Source organism: Antechinus flavipes, chromosome 5 (assembly GCF_016432865.1).
Source record: "Antechinus flavipes isolate AdamAnt ecotype Samford, QLD, Australia chromosome 5, AdamAnt_v2, whole genome shotgun sequence".
Taxonomy (NCBI): domain Eukaryota; kingdom Metazoa; phylum Chordata; class Mammalia; order Dasyuromorphia; family Dasyuridae; genus Antechinus; species Antechinus flavipes.
In genome coordinates this window covers 42736322-42758752 of record NC_067402.1, presented here as the reverse complement: position 1 = coordinate 42758752, position 22431 = coordinate 42736322, and the positions used below count along the sequence as shown (strand labels likewise).

General features: G+C 36.2%; 1 protein-coding gene across 1 annotated transcript in view; it reads right to left on the bottom strand.

The window, feature by feature from the left end:
- The window catches only part of TRAK1 (trafficking kinesin protein 1), a 231307-nt gene that overhangs the window by 153771 nt on the left and 55105 nt on the right, over window positions 1–22431 (bottom strand). The window contains exon 2 of the mRNA XM_051961235.1: window positions 8531–8641. The gene's annotated coding sequence lies outside the window, so the exon portion shown is untranslated. The remainder of the gene's footprint in view (window positions 1–8530; window positions 8642–22431) is intronic.

Here is a 22431-nt window from a genome sequence, read left to right as displayed (position 1 = left end):
TTGTCTTGGAAAACCCAAGGTCAACTCCACCATTGCCACAATGCATTCTCAGAGGAATTTCACTAGAAGACAGTATTACAAACTTCTAAAATTAAAATAGAGAAACTGTGGTCTAATTCTTTTTTTTTTTTTAAGAAATAGGCTCAAAGACAGCAATTAAATAGCCTGTGAAAGTCACAATATAACCACCAGCAATCCAGCTACTATATCATAAATCTAATTTAAAGTAGGGAACTTTCACATCTAATAGCTTTGCTTACTGTCCTAGCATTTAAGGGAAATAGCAGGAATGGGCCAGGACTGGCTATTAAAACATTATTTAGGGAAACACAAACTAATGCTTTTTTCTCTCTATTTCCCTATAGAAGTCACCCAACTTCATTGGGTGTTGCTGCTCTTAGAATGGGAAGAAGTGTTGAAAAGTCCAATATGGTACTTCAGAAAGAATGGTCAAAAAAAGTGTGTTGGAATCTCAGTTCTAACATTTAATATTATGTGTGATTTTAAAAATGTCACAACCTCTCTGGGCATCAGTTTATTTTTGAAGTGGGAAAGAAAGGATGATACCGATAACCTCTGAAGATCTTTTCAGTTCTAAATTTAAGATCTTATGAATCAATTGATAAAAAAAAATCAAGAAAATGGCACCAAAAGAAAGATTGGATCTTTTGACTAAGTGACTGTTTTGCTGGGATGATTTTCAATCTGGAACTAAAGCTAGGATTTCCTGGGTATGAGGTAAGAACCTTAGAAGGAGAGATTTCCTCTGGATGCTCATCAAGAACCTGCTCTACAACTTCTGGCTCAAAGAACAATAGCAAGAGAAAAACTGTACTTGGATTGTAGCCTAGAGATAAGATAAAAGAAAAAAAGAATCAAGCTGCATAAAAATGTTCATAGTTCATTTATCTGAAACGTAGAAAACTGGAAAAATGGTATTGGGATACCTAGCAAATAGTTGAATGAGTTATGGCACATCAATGCAATGGAATATAATGACATCATAAAAGATGGGAAATATGAAACATATGAAGAATCCAGAAAGAGCCAAAGGAGATAACAAAATTAAGAACAAGAAAGCCAGAATTATATACACCCTGACTATAAAAAAGTACAAGGAAATCAAAAGTCAAAATCTTGTTACTCCAAAAAAACTTGGAAAGGGCAATAGCTTTTGTTACTTGCTATTCTTTGTTTAGTTCACACAGCTTTGTCCAGGGTTATATGGACAATTTTAGCTCTTATCACATTCATGTATTTAAATAGTTATATTTGTTGGTGAGTACCGAGTTTATAATAAAGGTTTAAAAAAAGAAAAAAGAAAAGATACATTTTAAAGGAAAGAAAGATTGCAAATATTGATTCATGGAAAAGTAGCTAGGTGGTACAGTGGATAGAACACTAAGCTTGGAGTCAAGAAGACTGAGTTCAAATGTGGCCTCAGACACTTACTAGCTGTGTCACCTTGGGCAAGTCACTTAACCCTCTTTGCTTCAGTTTCTTCATCTGTAAAATGAGCTGGAGAAGGAAGTGGCAAATCACTTCAGTATCTCTGCCAAGAAAACCCCAAAGAGGGTCACAAATGGAGTCAGACACGACTGGAAAAAACCACTAAACAATACCAACATCCACGGAAAAGCTTCAATAATAACAAAAAGCTAGAATTTACATACCTATTTGAGGTTTGCAATGCTTTGTATAAATATTACCTAATTTAATTGTGGCAATAACTCTGGGAATTAAGTGCCATTATAATCTCCATTTTGCAGTTAAGGAAACTGAGGCAAAATGAGACTAAGTGGCTTGCCCAAGATCAAACAGCAAGTGTGGGAGGGTGCATTTGAACTCGATCCTTCCTGACTGCTGGCCCGGCACACCCACCCACTGCCTCTAGATGGAGAAGACATTGTGTGCTACAGAAGGAAAAATGATGGGAAAAGTCCAACCCCTTCCTTTTATGATAAGAAAAAGGAGACCGGAAGGAAGTTAATTCTGTTTGAATCATTTTGGGAAGAAGAGCATTCCTTTTCTATTTGAAGCATATGTGGTTATGTCAAATGCCTGTAATCTTCATTCTAGAGCTTTATTTGAGGCACAGAAAGAACCCCGGGTTCTAGAGGACAATCCTGGGGAAAACTCTGGCAGTTTCTATTAAACTGGAAAGACTTTACTGACAGTCCTGACAACAGCCAGTGTCTGCTTTGCTAAGGCTAATCTAGCTGGCCACTGCCTCATCACCCATCAGCTGACTACTTCACTATGAATTCTTAGGCCATGGTAACGAATATAAACATACACAAAGGACCAGACACATTCTTAAAGACCATATTAGTATATACACCCAAAGCTCAATAATAATCCTCCCTAGGATCATAGAGAAAAGAATCCATTCATTCTCCAGGCTCCAGCATCCCCTGGAACAGCCTTCTGACCTTGAGGTCCTAGTCTGGACCACCATTTCTTGAGACTAGAGTCACTTCTCTTCACTTCTGGCTATTATCAGTGGTCTTGCACTGCTCAGGTTTACATCGACCTCCTTACCACCCCCCACTCCCACCACTTCCAGCTCACTTCTTGATATTGTCTTTCCTCGTTAGAGCATCATCTCCCAGAAATTAGGGACTCTCATTTGCTTGTATTGCATCTTTTTATTTAATCAATAACTTCAGTCATGTCCAACTCTTTGTGATACTATTTGGGGTTTTCTTGGCAAGATAATGGAGTGATTGGTCATTTCCTTCTCCAGCTAATTTGACAGATGAGGAAACTGAGGCAAACAGGTTAAGTGATTTGCTTAGGCTCACTCAGCTTAGTATCTGAGGCCACATTTGAACTCGGATCTTCCTCAATTTCAGTCTAGTGTTCTAATCACTGCCCCACCTAGCTACCCCTTTGTATCCCACACTAAACATTTAGCAAATACGTTATCTATCTCTCTAGAGCTAGAAAGAGCTCACCTTTATTTAAAAATGAGGAAACTTGAGCAATTTTTCCAAGTTCACCCAGCACCAGAGTCTGGATCTGAACTCAAGGCTTCTAAGTTCAGATCCATACTATACTAGTATACAACAAAACCAAGGGCTTCCCTTTACTGTCTTGGTTTCCCAGCATCCTTCAAGACTGGGTTCACTTCTCCCATCTATAAAAGGCTCTTCCAGATTCCCTTCATTAGCTCCTTCCCTCTAAGACCACCTCTCATTTATACTATGTTTTTATTTATAACTATAAATATATGTAAAATATAATATAATATATATAAAATACATGAATACATGTATGTATACAGATATACTCATATATCCATACATATATACACATACTTACATATATGCACACACTATTTGTGTCTATATAGAGTTATGCATTTATAGATACAGATTATATAAGGGGAACTGATCTCTGCCATCACCTCCATTTACACTATTTATATCAACATATATATGTATATATATATGGTATATATGTATATAGATACTATATATGTATAGAGATAGATATTATACATAGACTATAGATATAGAGAAATGACTTGCCTCTAAGATCACACCCATTTACTCTCTCTATATACAGAATATACATATGTGTATGTACATAGTAAGTAGTTGTTTGATTATTATCTCCCCCATTAGATTATAGACTTCGAGGGGCAGGGGCTGTATTTGCCCTGCCTTATATCTTGCCTCTTCCCCAGCACATCCCCAGCTCTTGGTACACTACCTGCACAATGATGTGCTTAACTTCTTGTTGACTCATTATTCTATCATACATTCCCTTTCCCTAAAAGATGCTAACTCAATAAAGGGATTAGATGTAACCCAGACAGGTCAGGGACTGCTAAAGAAGACCAATCATAATTCAGGGGAAGCAAAAAGCCACCCAAGACTGCCTTCCATAGTGGATGTGATGGGTTTCAATTTCCTTTTCCAGTCCTGTGGAAAGGACTGTTTTACTAACTGCTTAATGACTGATGTGAAGAGGCAGCACAGGCCTAAATGATAGAGAGTCTGTCCACCTGTGTGGGATGTGTAGCACCCAACACAAATCTGTTCATTATGAATTAAGTACCCACCATGTGCCATGCATTAGGCTAAGCACTTTTTAAAAAATAAATGTTAACTTATCTGATCCTCACAACACTGAGAAGCAAGTGCTATTGTTATACCCATTGTATAGCTGAGAAAATTGAGAGGCAGAAGTTGTGACCCGCTTAAAGTCATACAGCTAGCAAATATCTAAAGAAAACAACGCAATCCACCAAAAAAAAATGTAAATAAAAAGAACAACAAAATGAAAAGTTGTTGAATTATAACAATCAATTCCTTCCCCCACTTCCCCAATAAAATGAGGAAACTCACCACCCTTTTTTACTAGGAGAGTTAGGGAACTAAGTAGAGTTGTTAATTTTACTATTTGGTCTTCCTTTGTTACAAGGCAAGGCTCAGAGAGGCCAGGGTATACCAGGAAATGACTGCAATGTCAAAACAAAAGGCATTTATAAAGCTTTTATAAAAAGGAATTCAAGGTCTCAGGCATGAACAATGGGGGGAGGAGGCAGGTTTAGTGGCGGTTGGTCTATCTTCAGTTAGATCGCTATTTTAGTAAGCAGCTGCAGGCTAACAATGATAATGGATTTTAATCGTACCATCTGCTTTAATAGAGGAAGTCTCCCTTAAATAAGTATTGACCAGTTTTAATTAATTTAGAAGTCTTTTAGTACAGGATCACACCTGTAGAGATATAAGGGACCTTTTAGGTCTTCTAGACCTATCTTTTCATTTTGCAGGTGAGGAAACTAGGATCTATGCAAGCAAAAAGAATTTGCCCCAGATTACACACAGGTAGCGAGTGATAAAGCCAGGATTTACACCCAAGTCCTTTCACTTCAGTATCTGGTGCCTTCTCCAATATATCAAGTCTTTTTTTGGAGGGAAAGAAGAGGGCAGAGCTGGCACAGTGGATAGAGCTTGGAGTTCAAACTTGAACTCTTCTTGAGTTCAGATCTGTCTTCAGATTCAATGTGTGACCACGGGCAAGTTGTTCAACCCCATTTGTCTCAGTTTCCTCATTGAGAAAATGAGCTGGAATGCTTAACATGACTGTACATATATAACCTATATTAGATTGCTTGCTGTCTTGGAGAGGGAGAAGAGAGAAACATCTTATAAAGATCAATGTCAAAAAACTATCTTCACATGTATTTGGGGAAAGAAGATAAAATATTATTAAGAAAATGACCTAGAGACCATTATCTCTGCCAAGAAAACCCCAAAGAGGGTTATGAAGAATCAGACAGGACTGAATATCACTGAATGATCTGATTTATATGTTTAAAGAGTTGCCTGGGATATTGAAAGGTTAAGTGATTCGAATAGAATCACACAATCTAAACATGTTAAAGGTAAGTCTTGAATCAAAGGTAAGTTCTGTCCGCACCATACTGCCTCTCTACCATCACACCAAAGGATGGCACAAGAACCACATTCAAATGCAACTCTGAATGAACTTGAGAAAAACTCCTCTTTTCTTATAAGCCCATGATTCTGCTACCAGTCATTCAAAAACAGGACTCCTGAACCTCTAAGCTACAATGATATCACAGCTGTGTGTTTTTGAAAACAGAGTCTGCAGCCATGGAAACCAAACAGATGCCATCACATTCTGACTTCACTGTAGGAACAAGGAGAGGGAAGGAGTCTCAGCTGGGAAGAGGAAACCTCTTTATGGAACTGTATGTGTCAGTGCAGAATGAGAGCGTGGGGGACGGACGACTTGCGATCCGTAGCCAACAATGGGGATACCCACATCGATGGAAATTGAGTGGAGTGGAAACTGAACAGATGACCCATGGAGAACGCCAGCATATAAGGACACAAATCAAAGGAATCATGCCTAAATTCTAATTCACTGGAAATGGTACCTACACTTAAACCAGTCACTTTAAAAATAAACAGCAATCCTCTGTTTTCATGTGCTGAAATTGCTCAGTCAGAACTCAGTTTTAAAAATTAATGCCAAAGCAAAATTTTAAAATGCCCCCACACATAAAGGAGCCTAATTTTCTGAGGGATTTTTTTTTTAAGTTTCAGATAACTCCCCACCGGACAATTTCGTAAATTAGAAAAAAACACCCATTGAAGTCAGGGGACCTGGTTTTTGCAACAAATCATTTTACATCAGTTTCTTGCATTCATAAAATGAACAACATGAATTTTAAGATCCATTTGGTTCTTTGATTTTATACTCCCCTTTAAAGATTCCCTAAGCATTCACAGAAATCAATCCAACAATTAAATAAGTTATTCAGCACCTATTAGGTGCAAACACAGAGGATTAATGAGATAAAAAAAAAACTAAAATTATCTATAACCTCAAGGAATTTACATTCTAGTGTATATAGAGGGAAGGGAAAGACCAAATGCATAATATAACTAAATCTGAAAACTGATCAGAGAGATATCCTAGTTAACTGAGGGACGGTTTATGGTGCTTGAGACCTGGTTCCAAAACTGTTTCAACACTGAAACACTCCTAACTAGCAGAATAAAATTAACTCCATCCCCTAAGTATATTTACTATATCCACCATGTTGCTGGAGAAAGTAGTCTATGATAGGTGCCTTCCTTCCTTCTCACTTTCTTTTTAACTTCTTATAATGTCTTTTACAACCCCATCATTTCATTTAAACTATTCTCTCCAAAATTAATAATGATCTTTCAGTTGCTAAACCCAATGGCCTTTTCTCAACCATCATTCTTCTTGACCATTCTGAAGCCTTTGACCCTACTCATCATCCTCTTCTTGATATTATCATCTCCTAGGATTTGGGGATATCACTTGTTTGTTTTTCTCTCTGACCAATGCTCCTCAGTCTCTTTCAATGGATTACTCATTCAAGTTACCCGATGACTGATTGTTGGGCACTACAGTAGGACCAGTTAGTGACTGCACTGGGAATTAAATCTGGACTCAGAGACTGAGCAGCAAGTCATCTAACTTCTTTCTGCCTCAGTTTCCTGCAAAATGGGGAATATGAAATATTTTTATAAGGCATTTAACAGTATCTGGAGTAGGCACTTAATTAAAACTTGCTCCTTTCCCTTCCCATAGAGAAAATACAAAACTGAGAGAATAGGTGGTCCCTGCCTTCATGGAGATTACATGAATGAGAGATAATCTACATATAAGGAAAGAATGTAAAACAAGGTGAACTACACTAGAGAGAGTTAAATAAAAGAAAAGGAGGACAGGGAAAGTTGTAAACCAGAAAAATCCAAGAAGGCTTCATGGAAGAGGTGGTATCTGAGCTGGACTTTCTAAGATGGGTAAGAATTCAACAATCAAAGAAAGGGGTGGAGGACATTCTAGCCAAAATAAACATAGAAAGATGGGAAAGTACAGGTCAATCAATCGATCTTTATTAAGTACTCACTATGTGGCAAGCACTGGGCTAATGATGAGGTCCTACTTGGTATGTTGAATAGAGAGAAACTAAAACTTGATCCCTGAGGAAAGTAGGGAGGAGGCACTGATAGAGATCAGTTTAGTTTTACGGTCCCACCCAACTGGGAGGTTGTCCAGTCTGAAATCCAAGTCATGTCAAATACCTGAGACCCACCCTCTATAAAAATCTCCAGCAGTCTCACCTTGCCATGCCCTATCAGAAATCCCTTTCATGTTCCTGAACTTAAAATTTTCACTTTAAAAATCTACTTATGGGCCATCCCATGGCTGCTACCTTCCTTCGGTTCAATTTGCCATAACACTCTGTCTCATGGTGTCTTTCCCCTCACCATTCCCCTATACCACAGGATGTCTCTCCTAACTCCACCATGCTTCCCAATCCCACTCCTTGTTATAGCTAACTAACTCTTTCAGGGTGCTAAGTCCCTTTCAGGATTTAGCCTGTCAGCTAAGGGCATGCCCTCACTTCATGGGATACACCTTTTCTCATGGGTTAAATGGTGAGTTCCACTGAAGAATTTTTCTTCACATGCTCTCCCACTCTATTTCATATTTACCATTCCCTGGTGTCTATGTATCTCTTCATTTTGTTTATATTCTATTCCCTAAATACATCTATCTTTTTGTCTAAGAGAATGGCCATGGTGAATTATTCACACGAGTGAACCCCAACTTTTGGCACCTGCCATCATTTGGTGCCATCATCACCCACATTTTAGTGCTGAACCCACATACATCATTTTGCTTCTGAACCCACATCACTAAAGCAAAATTTAGGCTCTGTCCTCAAGGAGAAGCTCCAGAGAACACCAAAATAAGTCCAGTTCATTTGCAATTAAATCTTAGTTTAAGGAACTCACAATATAGAAACATACTGGACTGATGAATCACCTCATTCCTCTCCCAAATTCAAATAAAACAAACCACTTAGACCAGAAGTCTAAAAAAAAGGGGAAGGATTCCTCCCCTGTCTTACCCTCTTCACAACTTCTCCCACCACTTTCATAAGTCAAGACACATTGATCCCTAGTCTCTTTGTTTTTGCTAGCAAATGACAAAAACTACTCACACTTCTAGATGGCTTGTCAGTGTAGTAAGTGGAGGATCCAATGTCAGGGCCTCCGATAATTTCTCTAGTTCCCTCTTTCCTTTTAGTTTTCCAGGGTCCAGACTGAAGGAGCTGAAAGATAGGGAAAAATAAGTTAGAGCATCATGGAAGGTGGGAGTCAGAAAAGATCTTAGAGAGCATCCAATAAAACTCCTTGATTTTACAGACCCAGAAATTGAGAGCCAGAATGGATGGGATTTGTCCAAGGTTCCACAGAGATTAGGTTAAAAGAGATTTACTCTGCTGGCTCAGCAGCCAAGTTCCCTATTCTGAGGACAACTCCAAAAAAGCCTGTAGGTATTTTCAGCCTGATGAGATCATTTCAGGAAAAAAGTCTTAGGAAAAGCCTGCCAATTAAGAGGTTTGATAAATTGGATCTTGTTTGAAAAGTGATTCTATTTTTTTTTTCTTCTTTGCTTTTCTAAAACACAAACAAAATTTAGTGGGTATGTACATGGTTTTCTTTGCTTCTTTCTTTTTTTTTTTTAATTTCAGATTCAAATTACCTACGCCACCTTGATATCTATCCATCCATCATCCCTCAAGAGATTACCTGTGGATATGATGTTAAACCCTATCTTAGTCAATCAATTCAATTAAACTAATATTTATTAAGCAACTGCTATATATTTCATAATCTAGAAGTGAGCTGATAGGGAGAAATCATGATGGTATCTTTGCAACCATAAGTCACTCTTAAGTCACTCTCCAAATGAATTCTCTGTGTAGTTTAGAATCACAGAATCCAAGAACTTGCATCACACTAGACAAAGAGCTAGACCTGAAATCAAGACCGGAGTTTAAATCCAGTCTTGGACACTTAGTTTATGTGTGACCTGCAAGACATTTAATCTAGGTATGCCTTGGTTTCCTCGTTCATAAAATGGGGATAAAAATAGTCCCTAAATCTCAGGGTTGTTGTGAGGATTAAATGAGATAATATTTGCAATTTTGACAACAGATCACATTTGGATAAACATTAGGTTTGCAAAAACTTTCTTCACAAAATCCTATAAGTTATGGTAAAAGTATTATCATTCCCATTTTCCAGGTGAGTAAAATCAAGGTCCCTGAAAGATTTACCCAAAACTACATAGCTTAATTAGTGCATCCCCAGTGCCTGAGACAAAGCCTTGCAAACAGCAGGTGCTTAGTAAATATTCATTAAATTAAATGAGATCCAGTGAAAGAACACTGGGAAATGAATGTGGACCACAATATAGCATTTGCATTCTGTTGTTTGCTTGCATTTTTGTTTTTCTTCCCAAGTTATTTTTAACTTCTTTCTACATCCGATTTTTCTAGTGCAACAAGAGAACTGTGTGTATTAGTATTTAACATATTCTTTAACGTGTTTAACATATATGGGACTGCCTGCCAGCTAGAGGAGGGGGTGGAGGGAAGGAAGGAAAAGATGGAACAGAAGTTTTTGCAAAGATTAATGTTGAAAAATTACCCATGCATATCTTTTGCAAATAAAAAGCTATAGTGTAAAAAAAAAAAAAATCAAATGGGATGTCTGTAAAATAATGAGGCAGCATTGGTATCAAGGCAAGACCTACCTGTGCAGTAACAGCAAGTGAATGTCAGACGGTTACAGTATAAGGCACACCCCTCAAGAGTCTACACTATGGTTTCTTTTCTAGAAATGTGCCCACATAATTTTCTCTCTCTCTAAATTACAAATGTAATAGATCAATATCAGGCAGAAAAGTATACATGTTTGGGGAAAACGTTTCAAAGAAATATTCAGGTTTTCTTGCTTTATGGGATGATTAGGAAAAGTCAGCCTTAAGGATGACATCTTCAAAAGAGCAACCATTATACCCCAGAAGGATACCTGCATGAGTACCACCACCAAAGTTGGGAGACAAAGCAAGAAAGAAACCCCTAGAATTATAAAACACACTGAAAATCTCTACTCATCATACTGTCAAGATGGTGCTGTGATCTCATGACTATGGCTATCCCTCCAGTGATATAGTTCATAACCTAGCCCAGCCTGTGCAACTGTTTTCCACATCTTCCTATAAATCCTCCACAGAAGAGTCTACCCAAAGCAAAGAGGGCCTCCCTTCTAGTCTTCCCTTGGCACTGCATGGAGGTCATAAAGCATGTGGGCCATCCATCATCATCCTTCATTTTCATTACTAGTCCATCTTTCCTCATCTTACCCCAATGTAATGGAAAGTTGAATGGAAGATTAGATCAACTGACTTCTTCCCAGCCCATTTGATAAGAAGACAAAAGTTAGGGGAAAAGAAAAAGAGACAATAGAAGCATTAAGGTCTTAAATGTATTGTAAAGTGTTTATATTTTGTTACTCCATCAGGTGTGAAGAAGCTCAATCAAGTTTGATGGCAGTAGGGAGCAGTTAGACATTGGCTAGTCAAAGGCTCTTTAAAAAAACTCCTTTAAAAAGCTAAACACAAACATATAACTCTCTCTGTGTCTGTCCATCTCTCCCTCTCTCCCTCCCTCTCCCTCTTCCTCTCTTCCTCTTTCTCTCCCTTCTTTCATTCTTTCTCCCTCTCTCTCTCCTTCTCCCTTCCCCTCTCTCTCTAAGGAGTGAATCAAGGAAAGAAATAACTCTGAGCACTGAAAACTCAGCTTTTGATGGTTAGTAACTCTACATCCTTGGAGGAAGAGAGAAAGGAAAAAGGGGCACTTTCTCTCCTCACTGCCCAGTGATTATGATGGCATCTTGCAGCACTAGGAGATAGACCCTGTAAAGAGCAGGGCCAGGGAATTCAGTTGCACAGATGATTGACAGTTAGTTCTGGCAGGTGACAGGGAGCCAAGCAGAGAAGCCCAGCTGAACAACCTTCCAAAAAAGAGATGCTTGTCTAGGAGAAACAACATGAGGGAATTAGAAGAAGGGGAAAAAACATCTGGGGTCTTGAAATGCTAGAGTTATGAATTATCCATCTTTGTGCTTTTCTGCTAATGTGCCACTCTTCCTATTGATATTCATATTTGTAGGAGAATGTACCCCAAGTTGATAGGGGATATATTTGTCATAACTGATCCTACTATACCATCTTAGCAAAAACCTTTGTTTTAAACCATTTCTTCTGACTGTCAAGACAATAAGGTGACAGAATGCACAGAGTGCCAACCTGAGTTCAAATTTAGCTTCAGATACTTAGGTGTGACACTGAACAGGTCACTGTACTAGTTTGCCTCAGTTTCCTCTTACATATGATGGGGATAATAATAGCCCCAGAGTTGTTATGAGGCTCAAATTAGACAATAATTGTAAAGAACTAAGTATAATGCCTGATTTTTAGTAAGTGCCATATAAATGTTAACTATTGTTATTAATTATAATTGTACTCACATAATAATATGACCTATATATTAATTATAGCTCTCTTGCTATAGTTATAGGAGTGCAGAATTACAAGTAGCATGGAGTAGCCATGCCCCAGGGGCTCCAACCTTTGATGGTAAGTCAGGAGCAGTTCCACAAGGAGTACATCACCTTTATGCCTTTTCTCTTTATGGTTCCTTCTTTAAAATGTGTTTTGGTCTGATTATGTTCGACATACATCTCTCCATTGCCCATTGCCTACTGTATTAATCTTAAAATAGGACTCAAGAGCAGCCTCCTTCTCATGGAGCCCTGAATACTAATAGGCATATGAGAAGGTGCTAAGGCACAGCAGCTGGAATTCCCAACAGGGACTCAAACATTTGTCTCAAGGAATCAACTTTAAATTTGACCATTTGACCTTTCTCAAAGGCAAGTAATAACTAGCTCTCTTTGGAAACTGGGCTATCTATTTCTCTTTCCATTATGTTTTCCTTACTCTGCAAATGCTACCAAATGACCTCTTCCAAAAACCTTGGCTCATTGAGTCCTACCTTTCTTCCAGGAAAAGGACAATGGCAAATAAGAAAATAGGAAATTTTCCAACTAGGAAAATCTTATGGCTTTTAAAATGGAAACACAGTCAGATTCATAATCTCCTCCCCAAAAAAGTGGGAATGGTTTTATTGTGCCTTGTACATTAATTATGATTTTCTACTATCCTCAAAGGAGTATAAAACTGTGCATACTCTTTGACTCAGCAGTGTCACTACTGGGTCTATATACCAAGGAAATCATAAAGGAGGAAAAAGGGCCCTCATGTGCAAAAATGTTTGTAGCAGTTCTTTGTGTGTTAACAAAGAATTGGAAAATGAGTAGATGCCGATCAATTGGGGAATGGCACTTTGTGAGACCATGTTAGATTTGCTAGATTGTTTTATTCTGTTATAAGAGATCTCTCACTGCCTGGAGACTCTTTACAAATGTAATATGAAAACAAAACTTATTTATAAAACTTTTAAGAGAGGATTCAACCATTATAAAACAATTATAAAACATTATAAAACAAGATTGGTTAAATTTTGAATGAATACAAGAATAAGGCATACAAATCTTGATAAGTCAGTTTACTACTTTGCTTTCCTTAGCAAGTGAGCTGCACAGTGTAAAACTTTTGATTATACAGAATATCTGAGAAACAAATTTTGATCCCTGTGCAATTTGCATATGCTGTTATGAAAATGCAACATGGCAAAATGATATTTGCAGTTATATCTTTAAAAGTTCACAAGATGGAGATGTTTCCCTATCAAAGCAAACCTTTCAATTTATAAAATAAGTTCTATCAATTCCAATGTCCAAAGCAGAAAAGTAGGAGTTTTTCCTCCACTGAAAAGAAGCAATAGATAAATAGATAAACGTTTAAGCTTTCAACACATAGATTCTAGTACTTGGTATAACATTGGTGGTCAATATGTACATACGCATGTGTACAGAAACAGAGATCAAAAGATTGAAAGAGCATTTAAAGAAACATATCATTTTTTTAAAAAAGCTAATAGATCATTAATACTTTGTAATATTCTATAGAATTTTTGCAGAAATCAAAAGATGATATTATATTTCTTCTAATCTCAAAATATAATCAGGTGGTTTCAATGGACTTTTTCCTGAACCCCCTTGGTCTAAAGAAGGTTATAGTCTGTCAGGATTTTTAAAAACTAGTTCTTATATTTGATCCAAAGATCCCACTGCTAGGTATATAAGCCTCAAAAGATGAAAGATACAAAGAAAGATTCCATATACACTAATATATTTATAGCAGGACATTTTGTGGTGACAAAGAACTGGAAACAAAACAGATGCTCATTGAAGGGCAAATGGCCAAATTTTGGAACATGAATATAATGGAAAATTAGTGCTTTGTAAGAAATGAAGATAAAGATTTTAGATAAACATGGTAAAATTAGAACAAAGTAAAACAAAGAAAATGACATATGCAATAACAACATAAATTGAAAAAATGACCACAAAAAAGAAACAATTTATAATGCTAATGATCTAGCATAGCCCAGAATAAAGGATATGAAAATGTCTCTCTCTTTTTTGTAATAGGTGAGGAATTATGAGTATGGAATACTACAAGGCTGAACCTTAATTGATGTGTTATTTACTTTTGCTAAACGTTCTTTTTCTTTTTCTTTTTTATTTTGTTCTTAGGGATGACTGGGAGATGAGAAGATAATGAGAAATGAAAACAGTATTTTAAAAAATATATAACAATAAAATACACTTAAAAGTTGTTTCCTTACTTTTATATTGAATTATACAATCCTCAGGAAAACTATAGATGTGACAAAGTTTCGAAAAATACAGAATTTTAATCTTTTGAGGATCTTGATGGATATAACAACAGGCTCAAGAAAATGATTTGAAAATGATTTCAGAATCCATTTTGTTTTTCTTAAAAGTTTCAGGAAAGAAGTTTTTGAGTGTTCAATGTTGGTCTCAAGTTTTTATCAAAAGCTTCAACTTCCCTGCCTATTATTTTTACTTTGGAGGAAAAATACTAGCTAATCAAGGTTTTATTATATTTTGTGTAGATGTTGAAGTCTGTTGATTTCCCATCCCCATCTTCCTGGGAATCCTTCCAAAAATTTTTGAGATGATGAACTTAGACCAGTTAATCTAAGTTTAAATATAAATATTAGAAGATTTAAACACAAGATACAATAGAAAAAAGCATTAAATTTGGGGTACAAAAACCTAGAATCTAACCCCAAATCTTACTTATAATCTATGTGACTTTATGAAAAGTATTTCTCATCTATGGACCTCATCTGGCTCATTTTAAAAGAAAAGAGCTGTATGTGATGATCTTCAAGATTTTATACACCTACAAATCCTCTGATCCTATGAACATGCCAAAAATAAAATTAAAACCACCATGCCCCACACCTACACAACTCAAACAATTACTCACAAAAGTCAAATCTTTTAATTGTACTTTTCCAGGCATCCAATAATTTACAATGTGCATTCTGTGATAGAGTAGGAAAAAAAGCTCCTTCATGGCACAGTAAGTAAAGTGTCAGTCATGGAGTTAGGTGACCTGAGTTCAAATCTGACCTTGATACTAGCTATGTGACCCTGAGCAAGTCACTTCACCCTATTTGCCTCAATTTTCTCATCTGTAAATTGAGCTGGAGAAGAAAATGGCAAGAAAATGGGGCAAGAAAACCCCAAATAGAGTCAATAGAGAGTGAAAAACATGCCAAAACTAAAGAAAAAGCAAAGTCAGAACAAGAAAATGAGAGTTCTAAGACCCTAGCTTTGCCATTTAATAGCTGCATGATCTTGGGCAAAACAGTCTCTCAAAACACTTTTAAAAATCAGAGTAAAAATATATACACCACTCCATCTCCACCCTAAACCTGCACCTCCGAGACTTACTATAAACATGACAAAGGAATTCAGGAAAGCACTTTTTTGGCACAATACTTTATGATAAAACATAAGATATTAATGCTAAATATAACCCCAACTCTTCAGTATTCCCAGAGATTCAATCAACAACATTGCTCAATGAAGCTCCTAAAGTATCATGGTACATGATCTATCCATGCCCTATATCCTGTATAATTCTTGTTCATCTTTTCTCACAAATCCCAAATCCTAACATGCTTAAGGACCTTCCCCAGTAAATTTTAAACTAGTACTACCCCCTGTACAACATTGGATGAAAGATGAGGTAAAAGAAATTCTACAAATATCTCACCGAGATTATCCAAATTAACATCCACTTTGATGGTTGGTGACGTGGTGACAATATAAAGCTGGGAAAGGTGAGAATAAAGACAGATATATGTGAAAACATAGACCAGGAAGAAAGTATAGAAAGGCCAAAGCCTTAGAGACCATAGAGAGGTCTTATGTCTTTATATCACTGAAACATTTTTAAAGAGAAAAGTTGATAAATCTTGGATGTGAAGAGTAACATCACCAAAAAAAGAAATATTCTATCTTAACAAAGGAAAAAAAGACCACTGAATAGTTGTTTATATACAATGAGACCAACAACTCATCAGGGCAAAGATAATTAATAAAAAAAAAAAATAATGACAAAAGATAGGGTGTTCAATCAAAAGAGGTCATTCCTGAATTAAACAAATAACAAGCAATTAAAATGAGAAATAAACAATAAATGATTAATCCCATAATAACTTCATAGCAGAGTTTAACCACAAAAGACTAAAAAGAACCCAGATAAGATAGCACCTTTAATCAGCAAACATTTAAGTTACTTGTCAAAGAGAGAAGTAGAATAGCCAAAGGCTACATTGGTTTGAAATATAAATTCATTTGTAGAATCTTACAAAGATGTTGGATGATCATGAGCCCCACCATTTCACAAAGCAGAAAGAAGTAGGAGAGCATAAAACCAGTTTTACAAAGTTTCTGAAGAACTTTAAAAAAAAAAAAAGGAACATCACACAGAAAGCAGGTTATATGGCCAGCGGAAGCAGGCTGCAAATTATAACCAATAAGAAACTTTGAATACCAAGAGTAAAAGACTTTATCAGGAAAATGTATGAACGAATAAGAAGATGGATTAGTTCCACAATTATAGCCAGACAAACGTGGACATTCAGACTGCCATTCTCAATGTCAGGAAGAATTGAGGAAAGCTTCCAACATAGTGCGTGGATAAATTTATGGGAATATAAAAATGAGTCATGTAGGATGGACATATGTGGTTGACTTAAAATCTGTTTCATTGAAGAAAATTCCCAAATTGATGAGATGTCCTTTTTGAGTATCCAAATATTCTGGACGGATACCAGAGTAGCAAAGAAGCCTTCCCTTCATAAATGACCCTTTCCTACTTACAGATTTCTTGGATGATATGAATTATAACACTAAAAAAGTGATTCATTTGTTTATTGTTAACATTCATTTTTTTCAAAATGTGTTCCAAATTCTCTCTCTTTCTTCAGCCCTTCCCTCACCCATTGAGAAGCCAAGCAATATGCTATCCATTATACATAGAATTTGTAAAAAAAAAAAAAAAAAAAATTTCCATAAGCCATTTTGCAAAAGAAAGAAATATAAAGTTTGAAAAATATGCTTCCATCTGTACACAGTATTGAACAGTTCTCTCTCTAGAGGGGAAGAACATTCTCATCATAGGTCCTTTGGAATTGTCTCAGGTCACTGTATTAATCAGAAAGCTAAATCCTTCATATTTGATCATCCTTACAACATTGCTGTTAATATATACAATGTTATCTTGGTGCTACTCACTTCACTTTACATCAGTTCTTTTAAGTCTTCTTAAGTTTCTTTGAAACTATCCTGCTCAGTATTTCTTTTAACACGATAGTATTTCATCACAATTATATACCATAATTTGTTCGGACATTTTCCAATTAATGAGAATCCCCTTAATTTCCACTTCTTTGTCTCCACAAAAAGAGCTGCTATAAACATTTTTTGCATATATTTCTTTGATTTTACTTCTCTAAGATACAGACCTACTTGTGGTATTTCTGAGTCAAAGGGGTGCACCCTTAGGGGTATAGTTCCAAATTGTCCTTTTTTTAAATAATACCTTTAATTCTTTTCCCCCCCTGAGGCAATTGGGGTTGAGTGACTTGCCCAGAATCACACACTAAGAAGTGTTAAGTGTCTGAGCTCATATTTGAACTCGGGTCTTCCTGACTTCAGGGCTGGTGCTCTATCCACGTCACCACCTAGCTGTCCCTGATACCTTTAATTTTTAAAATACAAGTAAAGAGTTTTCAACATTCATACTTGCAAAGCCATATCTTTTTCACTCCTTCCCCACCTCCCCCTCTCCTCTAGACAGCAAGCAATCCAATATAGGTTAAACATGTGCAATCCTTCTAAACATATTTCCACACCAAATTGCTTTTTAGAATGATAATAAAAGATACTACTTGCATGAGGTTACTACAGGTAATGTGCTGCAACCTATGTATGTTCACCAGTAATTTTACTTTTGATTTTGATTCTTTGCAAATTATGGTTTTCCATAATTTGAAATAATATAGCATCACCAGAAAAATAAAAGTTTTAATGTATATGTACCATGAAGTTTCCCAAATGAAATCCAGTCACCTCCTCTTCCTAATAAATTCTGGGCCCAGTTCGTTGTCTATTTGCATGTTTGTCCAAGATGTCCATTACTCATCCATTTGGCTTGTCCTGTGTGAATTATTGGACCATTGTCTCTCAAGTGGTCATGAACATCATTTATTAGAAAAGACCCAGAATCCTAGTTGCCCTCCAAAGAGATTTCATGATAAAATCTGAAAGAGAATTAAAAATACCTCTTTGATTTTTAAACTCCTTGAAGGCAAAGACTAAAGCTCTGTAATTCTATAACTGGTATTCAGTAGAATCCCATTTATAAACAATATATTTATAAATTATTTTCAATAATGAGGATGCTACCACTGATACAGCTTTTTCCTCTGGGATATTTCCCATTCCCCCTTGGGATGGTTGGGAAATCTAGCCAGATTCGCAGGGCACCATACCTGTGCCACAGCTGGTTATGCTTTCCTACCAATTCTGAAGGATCTGAAAAGCAAAGACAGCGGGTCTATCTTGTTAGTCCTATAGTCATTTCTGCCACCTGAAGTACTCTGGTAAACTCTTTTAAATCGCTCCTATTTCTAGCTTCCTCTATGTCCTATCCCTAACTATAAATTCATATCTTATCAATGTCTTTGTATCTCTTCTCCCTCAAATTTATCATTTTTTCCACCCCCGTTCATCTGCTCTAAACTGCTAAGAACTGCAATTCTGAAAAAAAGAGTAGACTGAAGAGGAAAATGAATTTCATTAGCTTTCAATTGTCTGCAATTATACAAGGCCTCCTTTCTTCTCCCAACTCCCTTGAGCTCTCTGGCTCTGAAATACAAACTACAAATTCAAAAATATAGCAACAGACGGATAAAGTGTATTAAATATGTTTCCATTTCTGTATCCTGAAGTGATATGCCTGTACACAAATCATTTAAAGACTGTCTCTGTTCTACTAGGCATAATTTACAAGCTATTGGCAGGGACCATTCAGAGCGTACAGAAAAAGGATCAAGAAATTTGTTGGCATTTCAAAGGAATAGCCTTTGATTCTGGAATATTACTATGCTTTGGTAATGTTCTTGAGGGAATTCCAGAGAAGATGAATCAAAAATAGCTCCATACCTTCTTTCTTTACTTCTTACTAACTTATTATCTTTTTTCTCTCTCGTGCCATTCATTTAAGTATAAGAGATATATAGCATATATATTTATTTAAATATAAGATATGTATAACTTAGTCACTACCTTCTAATGACCTTTAGGTTAGAGGCATAGCCTAAAGGTCATTAGAAGGTAGTGACTAAGTTATATATATATTCTTCTAGCCCTAATATTCACTTCCAAAAGGTTAAAAATTGTGAGGATTTTAGTTCACGGATTTACATTTTATGATGATTTTTTTTTTTTTTTTTGCTGAGGCAATTGGGGTTAAGTGGTTTGCCCAAGGTCACACAGTAAGGAAGTGTTAAGTGTCCAAGGCCAGATTTGAAGTCAAGCCCTCCTGATTTTAAGGCTGGTGCTCTATCCACTGTGCCATCTAACTGCCCCATTTTATGATGATTTTTATACAAAGTGAAAGGTCCATGCCATATGTATATAGATTAAAAGATCCCTCTGCCAATTATTCCACACATTTCTGAAAAGAAAAAGTAGAGGAAGCTAATGGCCATAGTCAGCCTCAAAGCCTCAACCTTAGATTTATCTACATTGTCACTAAAGAGAAAAAAGTAAGAAAAAGTTTCTGGAATGGATGAAGTAATATATTTAGAGTAGTATATTAGAGTAGTATGGGCAGCATACTACCGAAAGCATCGTGGAATCCACATACAAGTTATCTCAAGGAGGGGAAAGAATCAAAACCATGCAAAAACCTTGGACTTCATTAATTTTCCCCCAAAATATTGACCAAGAAAACATCAAAAATTACCAACTTATATACCTACTTTCCTAACTCTACAAAATCTTTATGAGAGCTACTCATACAGGAATAAAAAAGTATTCTTGATGAGATAATTATTAGGCACAAAGCAGGCTTTTTAAAGCAATATTCAAGAAAGGATCATATCTTTGCTATTTCAGTATGAACAGATATTAAGACCATAAGTTCCCATTTACATTGCCTTTTTTTTTGTTAATTTCGTGAAAATGCATTTGATTCAGGGTGGCAAAATGATATTTTAAGGTCTCTTTACAAAGTGTGTCCCATCTATATCTCAAAATCATTTCAAATTCTTTAAAAAAAACAAACTAAAAACAACTATTCAGTGACCCTCTGAGCATAAATTCTAGGTGAGGCATAAAATAAGGAGACAGACATAATTCACTAATGAGGTTCACCACCATGATAAAGGAGATCCAACAAAGACCTCAAATTGAATAAGGATTCTTTGTAGATATTCCTACTAGCAGATAACATTATATTTGCTACATCAAAGCACAAGTAGAAAGAAGTTCACAAGGAGAAAAAAGCAATCCAAAAAGTTTTGCTAATACATTGTTAAATTTAATATATGCTTTACAACTTTATATAAGATACTCTTTTCCAGTCTTTCACCCACTATAATTTTTATGTGTCTTTAATTCAAAATTAAAAAAACATTGCTGAACCTCCTTGCAGAGACTGATAACCACTCAAGAGTTTCTCCTGACCATACAGACAAGAAAGACTTTGTAGATGAAAAATATCTATTGCTGAGATTATAACATATATTTAGATGAAAAACTTATGGAGTTTGTCCATCAGCATGTATATCTCATACAGCACAAAGAACAACAATTTGGGCCCAGAACTGAATAGGAGGGAGAAAATCACCTAAATTGCCTTCAGAAAATTACAAAGTTCTTTTAGTATCCTGAAGTTTCCTATGGTTACAAAGTCTTATCTCATTAATGCCAATGTTCTACAGGTATTATGACAGTGATCATGAGTTAGAAGAATCTCCAAAAAATTAAAAATTATAATCACAAAGAAGGAAGAGATGCTTGATAGGTGTAAGCAAGCTGCAGTATATATCCAATGAAGAATTGGGTTTTTTTTAAACTGATAGAAAGAAAAGATGGTCTGGTCATAATGGCAAGAGCAATGGCTGATAGATTGATGGATAGATAGATAGACAGACAGATAGATAGATAGCTTCAGAGTGGTACCCCTGAGGTGTCCAAAGAAGGCAAAAGTTAGGTGGGATTACCACGCTAAACTTATGGTAAGAAATGGGCATCGGTCACATAAGGTGCACATGCATGGATAAGTTGCTATCCATATCATCAGAAGGAACTTCTACATCATAGGTCTAGTGGAGTAATATTTAAGATCTCTATAAATTATTCCAGGCAGCTAAGTGGTACAGTGAATAGAGTGCCAAGCCTAGACTCTGGAAAGCTCATCTTTCTGAGTTCAAATCTGGCCTCAGACACGTAATCGTTGTGTGACCCTGGACAAGTCACTTAAATGGCAACCTATTCCAGTATCTTTGCCAAGAAAATTTCAAATGGGATTGGATGTAATGGTTTTCTTTGTAAAACAGCAGAATATAAGATTAATCTATATAAATGATCTACATTTAATAGGAAAAATGTACCATTTAAAGCATCAAACTACATGAAATATTTGTGCACTAACTGACAATAAGTGCAGAGACGAGAACAAAATTATTTTTATAGAAGTAAAGAATTAGAAAGATCTGTGGTACATATAAGCCTCACAAATTAAATTTTTAGTGTCATATCATTGGAAATAATCAGGATTAACTTACAGAATTAGATATAAATATAAAAACAACATTTGAGAGAGGAAGAAATACACAAAAATATTAAGAGAGACTACTAAAAATGACTTGGAGTGGGGGGAGGGGAGAAGAAGAAGGAACCCAAAGTTGCCCTTACTAGATATCAAACTATAGAACTACATTACAAAGTAATAAGTAGCCAGTCAAATGTAAATTGCACCAATGATCTACTTTATTTTTCAACTTAGAAGAAATTTTGGAAAAGAGGAAAAAAAAAAAGCTTATTATTTCAGACAAAATGATGCACTTGATTTTAAATGGGGGGGGGGGGGGGGGGGGAGGGAAGGGAGTTGTACCAAAAACAATGTACCTATAATAAAAAGAAAAGAAAAGAAAAAAAAAAATGTAGTATTGGCTGGGCTGAAAGACAATCAGCACAATAGCACAATATTGTTACTATGTTGGTGGAGTTAGGAATTTGTGCAATCTTCCTGGAAGACTGTTGTGATATGGGAGCTACCTGTTAGTGGCTGCTGGAGGTCTAACTCAGACCTATAGAATAGATCTCTTCATGTGAGAGGATGATGATGATGATACAAGGAGACCAAGAGGCCATTGCTGTACTCTGATCTCCCCACTGAGAGGCAGTTGCATTGTCTGACCTTTCTCCTCTTCCCCCTTGCCTCCAATTTATTTCATTCCCCATCCAC